The 14,069-nt window shown below is 38.7% G+C and overlaps 1 protein-coding gene and 5 non-coding genes across 6 annotated transcripts in view; 1 reads left to right on the top strand and 5 right to left on the bottom strand.

Annotated features, from left to right (window-relative positions):
- The window catches only part of LOC137491106 (uncharacterized), a 1,257,671-nt gene that overhangs the window by 332,395 nt on the left and 911,207 nt on the right, over window positions 1–14,069 (top strand). The window lies entirely within an intron of this gene.
- Window positions 7,605–7,686, bottom strand: trnas-gcu (transfer RNA serine (anticodon GCU)). The gene has a single exon. It is a non-coding gene; the product is annotated as a tRNA-Ser (tRNA).
- trnas-gcu (transfer RNA serine (anticodon GCU)) lies at window positions 8,869–8,954 on the bottom strand. The gene has a single exon. It is a non-coding gene; the product is annotated as a tRNA-Ser (tRNA).
- On the bottom strand, window positions 10,141–10,222 carry trnas-gcu (transfer RNA serine (anticodon GCU)). The gene has a single exon. It is a non-coding gene; the product is annotated as a tRNA-Ser (tRNA).
- On the bottom strand, window positions 11,413–11,494 carry trnas-gcu (transfer RNA serine (anticodon GCU)). Its single transcript has one exon. It is a non-coding gene; the product is annotated as a tRNA-Ser (tRNA).
- trnas-gcu (transfer RNA serine (anticodon GCU)) lies at window positions 12,680–12,761 on the bottom strand. The gene has a single exon. It is a non-coding gene; the product is annotated as a tRNA-Ser (tRNA).

Here is a 14,069-nt window from a genome sequence, read left to right as displayed (position 1 = left end):
ATTTTCTTTTAAAAATGTTCCATACATTTAGTCGCACTTTTTCCTTCCTCATTACAATTCTTCTTTCCCATATTGCGTTTTTCATCAACATTATCAGCAAGTTAATTAGCTTTTTGTTTTTACATGCACATTCATTTTCCAATCCCAACATTAAAACCTTATTCCATTCTGTTTCTTCCTCCCCTTTTAATATTGAGATCATTTCTTTACATCTTTCATTAAAATCATCCAACTGTTTGCAATGTAAAAACAGATGTAAAAGCCCCTCATCATCTTCGTTACACACTTTACATGTTGCATCTTGTTCCATCCCAATTTTATTTAAAATGGCATCAGTAAAAATCACTCTGTGTCTTATAAAATATTCTAAGTTTGCCAGTTTTGTTTGTATAAAAATACCTCTCATGTTTTCCCATATGTTGTTCTCATTTGTTATCTCGTATTTTTGCATCCAGTATTCATTTGCCACAGGTTTCTTAAAAACTGCATCCCTAAAAACACAATAAAAACTTTTCACAGTACATTCCTTAAAATCATTCAATTTCTCCCCTATTCTCACATACACTTCCATTCCATCAACGTCATCTTCATTATTTTCAATTTTTTGAATCCATTCTTGAGGGATTGCAGTTTTAATTATTTCGTACTTATTCTTTATTTCTTGTCTGCTATATACTTCCTTTGCTTCTTCCATGGCATCAATAATGCATTGTACTGGTAAAAAAACCTTCTTTAAACTCATATAAAATATCCCTTACTTTAACTATTCCTGCCACCCACAATTTTTAAAAAAAAATTTCCTTCCCTTGATTTAAAATGCAGTTGTTTAAGAAAAGAGGCTGATTTAAAATGTTCTCTCTTCCTAGAGGTTTAAAATGCACATTGTTTAAAAATTTTCCCCAAGCTCTTAACAATTCTTTATAAAAATCCGGCACCCTCTCCGCCATCCAGTTTTTTGTTTTCATCCATAAAATACTGTCCCCCAAATTAAAATTACCACATTTATTTAAAAAATATCCCACAGTTCCTTTCCACGATGCTTCATTTCCTTTGTCAAAGTACTTTTTTATTATTTTGACCCTCAAACTATTTTTTCTTTGTTCTACATCCATCAACCCCAGTCCTCCCTTATCCACTTCCCCTATTAAAGTAGCATGTGCAATTTTTGCTGGTTTCCCCTCCCATAAAAAATCTAAAAAACATTTTTTCAGCCTTTTTTCCGCCCACATCGGCATTGCAGACACATATAAAATATACCACAGCTTTGACACCATTAAAACATTTAACACTAAAACCTTCCCTTTTAATGTCAATGTCCTGTTTTTCCAGAATTTTAGTCTTTTCTCAATCCCTCCAAGCACTTCCTCCCACATTGTATCATCTGCTTTCTTTTCATCCTTCCCCATTAAAACTCCTAAAATCTTGATTTCTTTAGTTTCTTTAAAAGTGAACAGCTCTGCTAAATTCCCTACCTCTCCTAATCTCATGTATTCCGTTTTACTTTCATTTATTTTTGCTCCTGATCCTCGACAGTATTTTTGCACTATTTGCATCGCTTTCTTTACACTTTCGATATCTTTCATTAAAAGAGTTGTATCATCTGCGTATTGGAATATTTTTGTTTCTTGTCCATCCAGTCCTATTCCCTTTACCTCCTCATCTTGTTTTATCATTAATCCCAAGGGTTCTGCCACTAATGAATATAAAAGAGCTGATAGCGGACACCCTTGTCTAATCGATCGTGTGATGTTCACATTTTTTGTTAAAAAACCATTACATTTAATCCTTGTTGTTGCCCCTTTGTATAAAATACTAATCCATTTTTTAAAATTCTCCCCAAATCCAAAACTCTGTAAAATATCAAATAAAAAACTGTGCTCAACTCTATCGAATGCCTTTTCAAAATCCAAGCTAATTAAAAAACCTCTTTTTTTCTTTTCGTTCATGTATCTTATTGTGTCTTTAATGCTAATTGTTGTGTCCGCTATATCTCTTCCCTTTACTCCGTATACCTGGTTTGTTTTTATTATACTTGGCATTATTTCTTTAAGTCTGTTGGCTAAAACTTTAGATAAAATTTTTAAATCTGTATTTAGCATTGTTATTGGTCTGTAATTCTTTAAATAATTTTTTCCTCCTTTCCTTTTATATATCAATTCCATTAATCCCATTCCCATTCTTACATTTAATTCTCCTTCCTTAAAAATCTCCTCATATACCTCTTTTAAAATTCCAGTTAAAATATCTTTAAAAACTATATAAAACTCATTCCCCAACCCATCTATTCCTGGACTTTTATTTTTATTTAACTCGTTAATTGCTCTTTTTATTTCTTCCTCGTTTATTTGTTCATCACATTCCTTTTTTTCTATCTCTCCTACTGTTGTTTTTATTTGTTTTAATAAGTCTGCTTTGTCCTCCTCTATCACACCTTCTGCACTAAATAACTTGTCATAGTAATTTTTAATTTCTTCCAATATTCCATCATTTGTATCTATAACTACACCATCATCTCTTTTTAATTCATTAAATGTTTTGGCTTTACTTCGACTTTTTTCCAAGTTAAAGAAAAACTTTGTACACTTTTCTCCTTCTACAGTATGTTTGGCTTTGCTTCTTAATCTTGCCCCTTCATATTTTTTTTCTTCTATCTCTTTTGTTATTCCTTCAAGCTCTTTAATTTTTTGTATATCTTTCTCATTCTTATTCAATTTAATCTCTAATTGCTCTTTTGCATCTCTCTCCTTCTTTCTCCTAATGTTCTGTATTAATTTGCAATATTTTATCGTATACTTTTTAATTAAATACTTAACATTTTCCCACCATAATCTTTTATCCTCTGTGTATATTTCATTTTTCTTTTCTTCTTCTATTAATCTTTGAATATTTAAAATATAGTTTTCATTTTTTAAAACATCTGTATTTAAAATCCACACTCCTGGCCCTCTTTTCACTTTACTCCAGTCTAATTGCATAAAAATTGGTTTGTGGTCACTTAAACTAGTCTCCGCATATTTAATATTTCCAATAAAATTCTCAATATTCCTTGTGCATAAAATAAAATCAATTCTTGTTTTACACATAAAATTCCCCACTAACTGTCTTCTTGAGTACTCTTTCTTTTTTTCATTTCTTTCTCTCCAAACATCAATCATATTGTTTTCTTCCATTAATAATTTCAATTCCCCTCTTCCTTTATCTGTTTTAAAAACCATTCCTTCTGCCATTTCCAATTTGCTGAACACAGTGTTAAAATCCCCCATCATAATAACTTCTTTATGTTGTTTTATCAGATTATTTAAACTGTTAAAATACTCTACCTTTTGCTTCTCTTCTGTTGGTGCATGAACATTGATCATAATTATTGTTTTTTCTTCAGACTTCATTTCAAATACTAAACATTTCCCTTCATTGTCATTGTATATTTTCTTGCATGTCACCCCACTTTTTTCTTTAATTAAAACTGCAACCCCTCTTCCTAGTCTACCATCACCATTATTGTATAAAATTTCTCCATTCCACATTTTTCTTATTTCATTCATTCTCTCATCTTTCCAATTTGTTTCTTGTAATAAAATAACATCCTCATTCCTACACATTTCAATAACTTTATCAAATTTTCTAACATCTGAAAGTCCTCTGGCATTAAAAGTGACAAATCTTAAAAGCATTAAAAGAATAAAAATATTTTTAAAACCCTTCATTTCAGTTCATTTCCAAAGTCTCTTAAAAGTTCAAATCTGTTTTTTTCAACTGTCTCTTTAAAAAGTTGTTTCCTTCTGTTAGCTTGTAAATTTGGCGTTACCTTTAGTGTTCTTCTTCTTCTCCTTCTTGTCTCTGGTTTGGTCAAGTTTGTTTCTTCTTCTTCTTCACTCTTTTTTCCTCCCACCTCCATTCGCTCTTCATCCTCTTCATTTTCTAGATCCACAAATTTAAAACTGGTTGTTTCCTCCATGTTTGAAGTAGTTTTGTCGTCTTTTTCTGCATCTGTCTGTTCATCAACCTTCTTGTGTCCGTCCTTTACCTGGTTCATCTCACATTGAATAGTCTCTGTTTCCTCCATCTGTGTCTGCTCCTCCTTCCTCTCCCGTGTTTGCACTTGTTCTTCATCGATTTGTTGTTGTTGGTTTTCAGTATGTTTACTTGTAATGTCTTTCTCCTTTGGCCGTACTGTTGTGTCTTCTTCGTTGTCCTTGCTGTCTTTTTCATGCACCTGCCCGTTTACATGCTGCTCTTCCTCTTCCTCCTCTATCCAACATTCACACTTGTTTAAAACGGCTCTGCAATCCGGGCACACCACTGCATTACAGTGCTTCATAAAATGCCCCCTCTCCTCACACTTGTAGCACTTAAATTCAGGGCAGTCTTTTATCACATGTTCAGGGCTCATGCACAGCCGACAAGTCTTCACCTGATGGCTGTGCATCACCCTGAAATATTGTGGGCCATCTTCTGTTTCTATTTTTGTGCTGTATGGGAGGGAGACAACTTCTTTTGGGAAACATGCTTTGATGTACCTTGTCCCGTCTTCAATGGTTGTGCCCGGATAGCAGCGCCTTCTAATTTTTGATAAGGGTTCAACACCCCAGCCCTCCAATTTTTCTATTATTTTATCATCAGCAATGTAAACAGGCAGGTGCATGAAAGAGACAACATATTCTCTGTTTTGCAGTCGTTTTACTTCACAAGTTGTTCCGTTAATGTCCAATCCATCCATTAAATCCTCCGTATCCTCTTCCTGTTCCAGCGTAATTTCATAGTATGTTGTCTGTTTTGGTCTCACTGCTAAAATTTTTCCACATCCAATCTTCTTCTCCACAGCTTTAATCACTTCAGTTGCTCTTACATCTCTTACATTCCCCACACTCACTGTTACAGTTGCTTCTTTTAAATATCTTCGTTTTGTAAAATCCTTACTCATTTCTTTTCCGTCTCGTTGTCGTTTAGCCAGTCCATTGTCTTCCTTGTCTCGTACACCGTCCGCCATTGCCATGTCTGTTCCAGGTTGTCCGTCCATTTTAAGCAAAAAAGAAAAAAAGAAATCCTCCCAAACAGCACAGGCTGCCGGGAGGATTAAAAGAAAAAAAACAAAAAGAAAGAAAAAGAAAAACTGCTGAAAAAAGTTAAATCAAAAGCAAAACAAACAAACAAAAAACGTGTGGTGAGCCTTCCTCACCTACTGCAGTCACACACTTCCTGACACACACTACTCACTAGCGCCCACAGGGTGGTATGGCCGTAAGCGAAAGAGGCCGTCAAGAGTTGGCTATTTGAAACAGGCGCAGCACCAGGGACCGAGCGCAGCTCAGCTGGCATCGACACACCACCGACAAAAACAATGCCCTTGAAGGCGAGAAAAAATAATGGCAGCGAAGCTGTGACACGGGGAAGTCTATCAGCTGCCAAATGAAGGACTTCGAAAAGCTTACAGCACCTGGCATTCCCAGGCGGTCTCCCATCCAAGTGTAACAGGTGTACTATATTTATTTATTATTGGACCAGACAATAAAACCAGAAGATTGCAAGGTAAGTAAAAGGGGGTGGGGGTGAATCTGAGCAATAACCAAAGACAAACTGTTGTTGAATGTTTTAAATACAAAAATTATTTTACTTTAGATTGTATTAATTTTTTCCTTTTCGTATTTGTCTTAGTAAACAATACTTACATCAGTAACATAACTATTTATACACAACCCCAGGGTGCACCCACTTTACAATTATTTTAAATCAAACACAAATCACAATAAATGAATTCAAGTGAAAACAAAAGAATCCATAAAATAACACAAATAAATCAGTGTCGTTGTTCACTCTGAAATTGGTGAAATCAGTTCAATTCAGATAAAGTTCTGTTTTTTCCCTCTAAGAAAATCAGTCCTTAGAGCTGTATTTAAAAATCGCAGTCCAATAAAGGAATTAACATTTTGGCAAATTCTTACTTTATCCGGTGAAATGAGGAAAAATTGAAATATGTGTACTTAACAATTTTCCAGGTCGACATAGGAAGCTCGCCATCAATACAAGGAATCCAGTGAAACTGGGAAAATGTCCTCAGAAAAAAACCTGGCCTGATCACAGACCAGAAAATATAAATAAGTTTAATATGTTTAAAATAATTTCAAAAACATACAAAATATACAACACGTGGAACAAATAAAACACATACACACACATGTTTACCATAAAATGAGCTAATATAATGGTATACTTTAAGATTATTTTAATCTTTTTGTTCAAGTTTACTCCTCTCTATTGTTCTGCCAACCGGTCTCGTCTCTGCTCTGTCTCTCTCTCCCGGCAAGCTGGAAGGGGCGGAGCTAACAACCCGCTTCTACGATTGGTTGTTACTTTACCTCAAACTTCATTTGTATACATGAATTTTATTTTCGTTTATTATATTTACAAAGACTTGTAGATAAAATAATAATATGATTATACTGCTCTAAATAATATTATAAATAATTATTTAACTATTTTACTAGGGTTACATATGTTTCTGCAACTATTGTCGGTAAGATGACTTTCAGTTTTGCTGTATGAACGACAGAGCAAATGAACGACAAAAATGGGATTCGATGGACTCGGCCACCCCGTCATGTATGTACTCACTTCCCTGTTGGGGGCTGGACTACGGCATTTCTGTATGTATTTGCTGCTATTTTTGGTAAAGATGACGTTAAATTTTGCAACAACATCCTTCAAAACGATGAGAGCGTGCGAGTAAAACACCTTCCACGGAAGCACCGGCCTCTTTCAAACGCCAGAGCATTTGAACGACAAGGATGGGATTCAATGGACTCTTCCACCCCGTCATGTATGTACTCACTTTCATGATGGGGGCTGGACTATGGCATATATCTTTGTATTTGCAGCTATTTTCAATAAAGTTGACATAAAATTTTGCAACAACATCCTTCAAAACGCTAAAAGAGTGAGAGAACACCATGATCTCTCGAATGCCGAATCAAATGAGCGACGAGGATGGGTTTCAAACCCACTCATGCAGTGCATAATGGACTAGCAGTCCATCACGTTAACCACACGTCCAACACGTCATGTATTTTCCTTTTTCTCTAGTGGAGGCCGGACTTTGGCACATAATTGTATATGTATGTTTCAGCAACTATTTTCGGTAAGATGACTTTCAGTTTTGCCGTATGAACGAAAGATCAAATGAACGACAAAAATGGGATTCGATGGACTCGGCCACCCCGTCATGTATATACTCACTTTCCTGTTGGGGGCTGGACTATAGCATTTCTGTATGTATTTGCTGCTATTTTCGGTAAAGATGACGTTAAATTTTGCAACAACATCCTTCAAAACGATAAGAGCGTGCGAGTAAAACACCTTCCACGGAAGCACCGGCCTCTTTCAAACGCCAGAGCATTTGAACAACAAGGATGGAATTCGATGGACTCTTCCACCTCGTCATGTATGTACCTATTTTCATGATGGGGGCTGGACTATGGCATATGTTTGTAATTGCAGCTATTTTCGATAAAGTTGACATAAAATTTTGCAACAACATCCTTCAAAACGCTAAAAGAGTGAGAGAACTTCTACAGAAACACCATGATCTCTCGAATGCCAGAACATATGAGCGACGAGGATGGGATTCGAACCCACGCATGCAGAGCACAATGGATTAGCAGTCCATCGCCTTAACCACTCGGCCACCTCGTCACGTATTTTACTTTTTCTCTGGTAGAGGCTGGACTGTGGCACATATGTATATATGTATGGTTCTGCAACTATTTTCGGTAAGATGACTTTCAATTTTGCCGTATGAACGACAGAGCAAATGAACGACAAAAATGGGATTCGATGGACTCGGCCACCCCGTCATGTATGTACTCACTTTCCTGTTGGGGGCTGGACTACGGCATTTCTGTATGTATTTGCTGCTATTTTTGGTAAAGATGATGTTAAATTTTGCAACAACATCCTTCAAAACGATAAGAGCGTGCGAGTAAAATACCTTCCACGGAAGCACCGGCCTCTTTCAAACGCCAGAGCATTTGAACGACAAGGATGGGATTCGATGGACTCTTCCACCTCGTCATGTATGTACTCACTTTCATGATGGGGGCTGGACTATGGCATATGTTTGTATTTGCTGCTATTTTCGATAAAGTTGACATAAAATTTTGCAACAACATTCTTTAAAACGCTAAAATAATGAGAATAAATGAAATTCTACAGAAACACCATGATCTCTCGAATGCCGAATCAAATGAGCGACGAGGATGGGTTTTAAACCCACTCATGCAGTGCATAATGGACTAGCAGTCCATCACGTTAACCACACGGCCAACACGTCATGTATTTTCCTTTTTCTCTAGTGGAGGCCGGACTTTGGCACATAATTGTATATGTATGTTTCAGCAACTATTTTCGGTAAGATGACTTTCAGTTTTGCCGTATGAACGAAAGATCAAATGAACGACAAAAATGTGATTCGATGGACTCGGCCACCCTGTCATGTATGTACTCACTTTCCTGTTGGGGGCTGGACTATAGCATTTCTGTATGTATTTGCTGCTATTTTCGGTAAAGATGACGTTAAATTTTGCAACAACATCCTTCAAAACGATAAGAGCGTGCGAGTAAAACACCTTCCACGGAAGCACCGGCCTCTTTCAAACGCCAGAGCATTTGAACGACAAGGATGGAATTCGATGGACTCTTTCACCTCGTCATGTATGTACCTACTTTCATGATGGGGGCTGGACTATGGCATATGTTTGTAATTGCAGCTATTTTCGATAAAGTTGACATAAAATTTTGCAACAACATCCTTTAAAACGCTAAGAGAGTGAGTGATCTTCTACAGAAACACCATGATCTCTCGAATGCCAGAACATATGAGCTTCGACGATGGGATTCGAACCCACGCGTGCAAAGCACAATGGATTAGCAGTCCATCGCCTTAACCACTCGGCCACCTCGTCACAGACTATCCTTCTTCTACGGGGGAGGCCGGACTGTGGCACATATTTGTATATGTATGTTTCTGCAACTATTTTCGGTAAGATGACTTTTAATTTTGCCGTATGAACTACAGAGCAAATGAACGTAAAAATGTGATTCGATGGACTCGGCCACCCCGTCATATATGTACTCACTTTCCTGTTGGGGGCTGGACTACGGCATTTCTGTATATATTGGCTGCTATTTTCGGTAAAGATGACGTTATATTTTGCAACAACATCCTTCAAAACGATAAGAGCGTGCGAGTAAAACACCTTCCACAGAAGCACCGGCCTCTTTCAAATGCCAGAGCTTTTGAACGACAAGGATGGGATTCGATGGACTCTTCCACCTCGTCATGTATGTACTCACTTTCATGATGGGGGCTGGACTATGGCATATATGTTTGTATTTTCAGCTATTTTCGGTAAAGATGACATCAAATTTTGCAACAACATCCTTTAAAACGCTAAAATAATGAGAATAAACGAAATTCTACAGAAACACCATGATCTCTCGAATGCCGAATCAAATGAGCGACGAGGATGGGTTTCAAACCCACTCATGCAGTGCATAATGGACTAGCAGTCCATCACGTTAACCACACGGCCAACACGTCATGTATTTTCCTTTTTCTCTAGTGGAGGCCGGACTTTGGCACATAATTGTATATGTATGTTTCAGCAACTATTTTCGGTAAGATGACTTTCAGTTTTGCCGTATGAACGAAAGATCAAATGAACGACAAAAATGGGATTCGATGGACTCGGCCACCCCGTCATGTATATACTCACTTTCCTGTTGGGGGCTGGACTATAGCATTTCTGTATGTATTTGCTGCTATTTTCGGTAAAGATGACGTTAAATTTTGCAACAACATCCTTCAAAACGATAAGAGCGTGCGAGTAAAACACCTTCCACGGAAGCACCGGCCTCTTTCAAACGCCAGAGCATTTGAACGACAAGGATGGAATTCGATGGACTCTTCCACCTCGTCATGTATGTACTACTTTCATGATGGGGGCTGGACTATGGCATATGTTTGTAATTGCAGCTATTTTCGATAAAGTTGACATAAAATTTTGCAACAACATCCTTCAAAACGCTAAGAGAGTGAGTGATCTTCTACAGAAACACCATGATCTCTCGAATGCCAGAACATATGAGCGACGAGGATGGGATTCGAACCCACGCGTGCAAAGCACAATGGATTAGCAGTCCATCGCCTTAACCACTCGGCCACCTCGTCATGTATTTTTCTTTTTCTCTGGTAGAGGCTGGACTGTGGCACATATGTGTATATGTATGGTTCTGCAACTATTTTCGGTAAGATGACTTTCAATTTTGCCGTATGATCGACAGAGCAAATGAACGACAAAAATGGGATTCGATGGACTCGGCCACCCCGTCATGTATGTACTCACTTTCCTGTTGGGGGCTGGACTACGGCATTTCTGTATATATTGGCTGCTATTTTCGATAAAGATGACGTTATATTTTGCAACAACATCCTTCAAAACGATAAGAGCGTGCGAGTAAAACACCTTCCACAGAAGCACCGGCCTCTTTCAAACGCCAGAGCTTTTGAACGACAAGGATGGGATTCCATGGACTCTTCCACCTCGTCATGTATGTACTCACTTTCCTGATGGGGGCTGGACTATGGCATATATCTTTGTATTTTCAGCTATTTTCGATAAATATGACATCAAATTTTGCAACAACATCCTTTAAAACGCTAAAATAATGAGAATAAACGAAATTCTACAGAAACACCATGATCTCTCGAATGCCGAATCAAATGAGCGACGAGGATGGGTTTCAAACCCACTCATGCAGTGCATAATGGACTAGCAGTCCATCACGTTAACCACACGGCCAACACGTCATGTATTTTCCTTTTTCTCTAGTGGAGGCCGGACTTTGGCACCTAATTGTATATGTATGTTTCAGCAACTATTTTCGGTAAGAAGACTTTCAGTTTTGCCGTATGAACGAGAGAACAAATGAATGACAAAAATGGGATTCGATGGACTCGGCCACCCTGTCATGTATGTACTCACTTTCCTGTTGGGGGCTGGACTACGGCATTTCTGTATGTATTTGCTGCTATTTTCGGTAAAGATGACGTTAAATTTTGCAACAACATCCTTCAAAACGATAAGAGCGTGCGAGTAAAACACCTTCCACGGAAGCACCGGCCTCTTTCAAATGCCAGAGCATTTGAACGACAAGGATGGGATTCGATGGACTCTTCCACCTCGTCATGTATGTACTCACTTTCATGATGGGGGCTGGACTATGGCATATATGTTTGTATTTGCTGCTATTTTCGATAAAGTTGACATAAAATTTTGCAACAACATCCTTCAAAACACTGTAAGAGTGAGAGAATTTCTACAGAAACACCATGATCTCTCAAATGCCAGAACATATGAGCGACGAGGATGGGATTCGAACCCACGCGTGCAGAGCACAATGGATTAGCAGTCCATCGCCTTAACCACTCGGCCACCTCGTCACAGACTATCCTTCTTCTACGGGGGCGGCCGGACTGTGGCACATATTTGTATATGTATGTTTCTGCAACTATTTTCGGTAAGATGACTTTTAATTTTGCCGTATGAACTACAGAGCAAATGAACGTAAAAATGGGATTCGTTGGACTCGGCCACCCCGTCATATATGTACTCACTTTCCTGTTGGGGGCTGGACTACGGCATTTCTGTATGTATTGGCTGCTATTTTCGGTAAAGATGACGTTATATTTTGCAACAACATCCTTCAAAACGATAAGAGCGTGCTAGTAAAACACCTTCCACAGAAGCACCGGCCTCTTTCAAACGCCAGAGCTTTTGAACGACACGGATGGGATTCGATGGACTCTTCCACCTCGTCATGTATGTACTCACTTTCATGATGGGGGCTGGACTATGGCATATGTTTGTATTTTCAGCTATTTTCGATAAAGATGACATCAAATTTTGCAACAACATCCTTTAAAACGCTAAAATAATGAGAATAAACGAAATTCTACAGAAACACCATGATCTCTCGAATGCCGAATCAAATGAGCGACAAGGATGGGTTTCAAACCCACTCATGCAGTGCATAATGGACTAGCAGTCCATCACGTTAACCACACGGCCAACACGTCATGTATTTTCCTTTTTCTCTAGTGGAGGCCGGACTTTGGCACCTAATTGTATATGTATGTTTCAGCAACTATTTTCGGTAAGATGACTTTCAGTTTTGCCGTATGAACGAAAGATCAAATGAACGACAAAAATGGGATTCGATGGACTCGGCCACCCCGTCATGTATATACTCACTTTCCTGTTGGGGGCTGGACTATAGCATTTCTGTATGTATTTGCTGCTATTTTCGGTAAAGATGACGTTAAATTTTGCAACAACATCCTTCAAAACGATAAGAGCGTGCGAGTAAAACACCTTCCACGGAAGCACCGGCCTCTTTCAAACGCCAGAGCATTTGAACGACAAGGATGGAATTCGATGGACTCTTCCACCTCGTCATGTATGTACCTACTTTCATGATGGGGGCTGGACTATGGCATATGTTTGTAATTGCAGCTATTTTCGATAAAGTTGACATAAAATTTTGCAACAACATCCTTCAAAACGCTAAAAGAGTGAGAGAACTTCTACAGAAACACCATGATCTCTCGAATGCCAGAACATATGAGCGACGAGGATGGGATTCAAACCCACGCGTGCATAGCACAATGGATTAGCAGTCCATCGCCTTAACCACTCGGCCACCTCGTCACGTATTTTTCTTTTTCTCTGGTAGAGGCTGGACTGTGGCACATATGTGTATATGTATGTTTCTGCAACTATTTTCGGTAAGATGACTTTCAATTTTGCCGTATGATCGACAGAGCAAATGAACGACAAAAATGGGATTCGATGGACTCGGCCACCCCGTCATGTATGTACTCACTTTCCTGTTGGGGGCTGGACTACGGCATTTCTGTATATATTGGCTGCTATTTTCGGTAAAGATGACGTTATATTTTGCAACAACATCCTTCAAAACGATAAGAGCGTGCGAGTAAAACACCTTCCACAGAAGCACCGGCCTCTTTCAAATGCCAGAGCTTTTGAACGACAAGGATGGGATTCCATGGACTCTTCCACCTCGTCATGTATGTACTCACTTTCATGATGGGGGCTGGACTATGGCATATATCTTTGTATTTTCAGCTATTTTCGATAAATATGACATCAAATTTTGCAACAACATCCTTTAAAACGCTAAAATAATGAGAATAAACGAAATTCTACAGAAACACCATGATCTCTCGAATGCCGAATCAAATGAGCGACGAGGATGGGTTTCAAACCCACTCATGCAGTGCATAATGGACTAGCAGTCCATCACGTTAACCACACGGCCAACACGTCATGTATTTTCCTTTTTCTCTAGTGGAGGCCGGACTTTGGCACATAATTGTATATGTATGTTTCAGCAACTATTTTCGGTAAGATGACTTTCAGTTTTGCCGTATGAACGAGAGAACAAATGAATGACAAAAATGGGATTCGATAGACTCGGCCACCCTGTCATGTATGTACTCACTTTCCTGTTGGGGGCTGGACTACGGCATTTCTGTATGTATTTGCTGCTATTTTCGGTAAAGATGACGTTAAATTTTGCAACAACATCCTTCAAAAGGATAAGAGCGTGCGAGTAAAACACCTTCCACGGAAGCACCGGCCTCTTTCAAACGCCAGAGCATTTGAACGACAAGGATGGGATTCGATGGACTCTTCCACCTCGTCATGTATGTACTCACTTTCATGATGGGGGCTGGACTATGGCATTTCTGTATGTATTTGCTGCTATTTTCGGTAAAGATGACGTTAAATTTTGCAACAACATCCTTTAAAACAACATCTTTCCATCCCCCATACTCACTCACTTCTAACATGTCCAACTCCAAGTTTCCACCTGTGGCCATATTCTCTCCTCTCTCTCTGGACTCTGGATCACTGCTCTTCTTACCCTGGAGTACTCTTTCTGCGCTGCCAAGCAACAGCATTGCTCTCCAAATAGATACTTGGTTGTAATAG

The sequence above is a fragment of the Danio rerio genome, chromosome 4 (assembly GCF_049306965.1).
Source record: "Danio rerio strain Tuebingen ecotype United States chromosome 4, GRCz12tu, whole genome shotgun sequence".
Lineage (NCBI taxonomy): Eukaryota > Metazoa > Chordata > Actinopteri > Cypriniformes > Danionidae > Danio > Danio rerio.
This window is presented reverse-complemented; position numbering and strand designations above follow the sequence as displayed.